Raw genomic sequence first — 5,437 nt, forward strand, 5'->3', positions numbered from 1 at the left:
GGGCAACGGGCACAAGTTGGAACATAAGAGGTTCCACTCAAATATGAGGAGAAACTTCTTCACGGTGAGGGTGACGGAACCCTGGAACAGGCTGCCCAGGGAGGTTGTGGAGTCCCCTTCCTTGGAGATTTTCAAAACCCGCCTGGATGCAGTCCTGAGTAACATGCTCTAGCTCTGGGCAATCCTGCTTCAGCAGGGGAGTTGGACTAGATGATCTCTGTGGTCCCTTCCAACTCTAGAAATTCAGTGAAATTCAGTGAAACAGTTAACACAGAGGAAAAAAGCTTTGGTATCCAGTGCTGGCCAAATACATTTTTTTTTTCTCAATTTTGTTCTCAAAAGCTAAGCTTTGTCAGAAATCTCTCCCAGAAACTGCTCATGAGGACATACTGAAAGCAAAGTATATCATACGGAGAATTTCAACGGAAACAGCAATAGCTTTGGTTGCTCTCCAGAACACATTTATGAAAAGTGGGATGGATAGTTTTCTTTTTGATCAAGAAATCAAAAAAACTGAGGCCAACAGCCATGGTTTCAGGTGTTTTTCATTGCATATTTGCTTAATTTTCTGAGCTGGTCATGTGATCTTAGCAGTACTCAACAGAAAGCAGGAAGTTACTATAAAAAAAGACAAAACGACAACAGAAATCAATACCAAAACTCAAGGTAAATTCTTACTGGAAAGTGTACAAATAGTATTCCTTATATTTAGAAAAGGCTAATATGAAGTAGGTATTTGTGATAATTAATGGAGAGCTTATCTTGAATTGAAAAGAGCAGCATGTAGCGTTATTTTCAAGTAGCAAAACAAAGCCTTTCAGTAGGAGTAATAAGGATAACAAATACTGGTTGGTCAACATTGACTTTACTCGATTTGTGGATGTAATCTCATGATTTCCCAAGGGTGGATTCACCAGTCTGATTTCAGTGCTAGTAGACCTTTGGCTTCTGCTTCTATTCTGCTCAGGGTTTTTTGAAGATGTAACATATTTGCTGAGCATGTTGAGTAGCTCGGAGTTAAAGATTGGGACTGTGCCTCCTTTGCTTTCTGGGAACTACTTTCCAAGCACAAAACGCCACAGGGAAAATGCATAGCTAGGTGAAGGTGGTTATAGAATGGTAAATGCCAGAAAAGTTCGCAAACTGAAGGCTCATTCACGTCAGTGACTGGTAAAGCAGTTAGGTTGGATAAAGTTAGTTGTGGGGATCTTGAATTTAAAGACAAAAATTGTGTGATGGCAGAGCTGAAGGGTGATGGACTACGACGAGAGAGGTGATAGAATTGATAAAATAACTTACTGATATTTAAAAGGGAATTAATCTTCTAAGAGATTTTTGATGAGAACTGTTTCTTCTGCTTGGATTGAAACTTACTCCAGTCATTAAGAGATCATTCATAGCCTTTGCACTTAACATAAAACTAAGGTCTAAACTGAAGATTTCAAGAGTCGCCTTCAGTACCTTTTCTTCCCTTAGCTGTAGAGCTATATAACTGATAAGGTGTTTTGCATATTTTGTTTATCTGACTTATTTCACTACAAATAATTAATCATGTTCTTTATAGTCCATTTTCATGTTCATAGTATCTGGTTTCTCCTTAGTCTTTTTTTCCTAGGATGAGTCAGGTGTAATTCTGACAGTTTACTCAGATATTATATTTGGTGCTATCCCATGTAAATTTGAAATAGAAAAAAGGGGGGAAATAAAAATTCTGTCTCTTTTGAGTACAGCTTTTCAGTTTTATACTTTTTTCCAAGCACAATGATTATTATATTCCTTTGATGTACAATACTGCTGGTATCCAAGTATTGGAAGATGCTTTGTTGACTTGCTTACTTGGCCTTGTCAACTACTGTTAAAAATTAAGTTTATTATCCCATTTCCTTAGTAGTTACCTTTGTTCCTTCTTTTCCTTATAAAAGCATCTTATGCATTTTTCCTTCTTTCTTTCCTACCTTTTTTTGTTTTATTTTTAATTTTATTTGAAATTCTTGTTTTCAATTGCTGATGTTTTAAAGCCATTATAATCTCTATCCAAATCACTGTTTAGAATGAGTATTTATAAATCCTGTTTCTTAACCTCTGTAATAAGGTGTTCTTTGCTAGTCCTTGGAAACAAACAATACTGAAAGAAATTAAATGTTCTGTGCAGGGCACTGATGTCACTTATTTACTTCCATTTTGAAAAAAAAAAAGGCAGCACAGGCCCATATTATCATTGTTATATTTTTACCCTGCTTTTTTTCCCTCTTTTATACCATGTTAAACTATTTTTTTTGCCTTTTTGGTTAGAAGAATGGGTGTACCTCAAAAGTGTTAAAGTATTTAACAATCTGAAGGCCAGTTTGAGGGAGGATTTCCAGTTTGCTACTTCCTCACTACTTAAAAGAATTCAGAATCACAGCTAGCAACATAAACTTAGCTGATGGTATTTTTCAGAATATTATTGGTTTATGTATAAAGAATCATTACAGATGTATCTACTTCTTCAGCCTTTAATTTGCTGATCTCTTTTGTGTTAATGAAACCTGGTAGCTGATGACTAGTTTTGGTCTCCTAGACAACAGAGGTCTCTGCTCCCTTTAATTTGATTTTTTAAAAGCTGTAAAAAGTTGCGTAGAATAGATTATTCTGCTCCATTTTAAACATTCTCAGTTATAATGAATTGAGTTTGCGTACCCTCTGTGCTAACTGGGTATTCAGGTTTTTTTATCTGTATCTGAGTGGTATGAGCATAATTTGTTAACCTGACACGAGACATTTTTAATAGTTCTGTAGGAAGGTGCTAATGTCAATGTGGGATATAAATGAGTTGTGTTTTCCAGTTTTGTTTTGCTGGATTGTGTTTGGTTTTGGGGTTTTTTTCTGACTTTTCCATTCTTGATGTAAATACTGGGGTGCTTCTTGTACCTGACTTCTAATTATTCAGAGAGTGTGTGACGCTAGTCTTTGCTTTTGAGATTGACATTATAGGAGAGAAACTATAAGAAGCAGGTTAAATGAAAAATTTGATGGGAAACTGTTAATTAGGTTCTGCTGGTTTCTTAAAACTCCATTTTCCTGAACTCATTCAGATCTTGAAAATGTCATCTGAAATCACCCTGTGTGACTTCAGTGCACCAGTAGCTACAGTAGCAGGGTGTGAAATATGGCCTTTTCTTTGATTCTGTTTTGTGGTGGGTATCAGTAATGGTTAAATAAAAAAAATCAGAAAATCAGGGGACTGAACTGGCAGAATCTTGGGTGAAATAACACTGGAGAAGGAAGTGTGAACTGGGAAGAGGGGACAAGGAGTTGGACAAGAAGGGAATTACAGGGATGAGGGGCAGGGACTGGCTGGATGGCTGAAGAAAAAATCGTGTTGTGGTAAGGAGTAGTGCAAGGGCAGGTCCAATTCAGGCAGAAGTACTGGTGCACCAGGACATAGCATTCTCAGTCAGAGATCAGACCAGGCATTTTACAGTTGCTGCATTCAGTGGCTTACATCAGATATGTAAAATATGTCCCCAGAATTCCCTGCCTTTTGTGTCTGCAGAAAATAACCTAATTTTTAATTGCTTAAATCATGCAGCAGGTTGAGTTCTCTGGATACTTGATGATTCCAGCAATGCTGCTGCTTTGTGTTGGTGTCTGTATGTTGTCACCTATTGGAACTTGTCTTTGTGGCTTTTTTCTGTTTATTAATATTAAAAACCAAAAATAACTTGTTTAAACTTTATCTGGAAATACTTTATTGTATGGAAAAAATAAGTTATGCAAACCCAGTTTTACTTATTCGTATAGAACATTAAAGTTTTCACTGTTTTTAACTACTAGACTATGTGTCATACAACATAAAAATTGATAGCATTCATTTAAGTGCCACTTTTTCTTTGAGTATGTGGTCCTGCATAACATTTATTGTTCATGTTCATTATTCAAACGCTGACTAACTTCTAAAATCTGTTACTCTACGGTAGTGGTATAAAGGTTTCACAGTTTTTCCTCACTGTTTTTAGACAGGTTGGCATTTGCTCCATTTTTAAAATGAGACGCAAGGAATGTAAGGTAAAAGATTCAAAGTAATTCTTTGTGTTCCTTGTGATGTCAGGTCTAATCTCTTCAGAAGTACTGTGTTTTGAAAAATGAAGTGCAGCTCTCATCGGTGCTAATTGTTCAATGCACTGTATGTATTCGGAACAATTTGAAGTCTATACCTGGGCACCTAGACTATGACGGGCTTGTTTTTTTCTATGCTGAGGATAGTTCTCGCATTAGAGAAGACTGCAGTGGGTGAGCATAGGAGGGATACAGATCTCCAGGCTAGTACTTACCTCCTCCAACTATGAGGTTGCTCAGGGTTGCTCTTCTATTCCTATGATCTCTGGTTTACTTCTTCTTGAGTCTTCCTGCTTCTGGAAGAAATCAGGCCTTGAACTTCCGAAGCCCAGACTCTCTGAGGTTTTCTGAGAGCAGAATGTGAATGCTACTTGCCATAGCAGGGTTCAATTTGTGTATTTCAATACAACTATAATTATTTCTCTTACTAGGTAATGAAACTTTTATAGAGCTGATACTGAATGTCATGCAGGTTTTTTCAGAGCTGCTGCTACTTTTGCAAACAATAGCAGTGTTTGGCAAAAGTATAGCAATTGTTAATTCAAAATGAGAATGGACTTAGATGAAGGGCTTCTTGCTCTACTTGCTGTGCGTGTTTAAGCATACAACTTATTTTAGATTTTTTGATATAGTAAGGTTTTTTGACTCGGCATATGTTTCCTGTCATTTGTCTGTGTTAGAATGTCACAATAGCTGTGTCACGGGTTCTGAGAAACTTTTTTCCCCTGATCGCCTCTAAAACAGAGAAAAAAGGCTTTCTTTCATCAGATATTTATTATTGCTTGCATATTGTATTTCTAAATATAGATTGCTCTTCAGAATTTGACCACTCTTTCCTGTTTTTTGGAAAGCTGCTGCTTTTCAGTGTCTATGTCACAAGTCTGTTATTCTAGTTATTAAAATAATGGCACTTATTGTCCTTCGTGGGTACATTTGGGCTGAGTTATTTGGTTAGTAGTCTACTCTTTAAACACAGATGTTTAGTGTTGAAATGTACTTTTTAAACAGCTAATTTAACTTGAAGTACTAAGTGCTATTCCAGTTTTAATAATGTAGACATACTGGTTTCACTAACTGATGGTTAGCTATCACTAGTTTCATATAGGAATTATATGAGAGCACTGGTGGGAGGTGTACCGTACTTAAAGCGTGAACAAAGGTTAGAGTGTTGTATGCTCTGCTAATTCACACTAATGTGTAAAGGCTAGAATACTGGGTCTGACTAGGATGGACTATTGCTCAGAGGGTGGCTGGGCATCAGTCTGCAGTTGGGAGGTGGTTAGTGATTGCCTTTGTGACACTTGTGGAGTTTTGTTGCCTTTTTAAAAAATTCCCCCCC

This window comes from Calidris pugnax, unplaced genomic scaffold (assembly GCF_001431845.1).
Source record: "Calidris pugnax isolate Ruff unplaced genomic scaffold, ASM143184v1 scaffold273, whole genome shotgun sequence".
In the NCBI taxonomy this organism is placed as follows: Eukaryota; Metazoa; Chordata; class Aves; order Charadriiformes; family Scolopacidae; genus Calidris; species Calidris pugnax.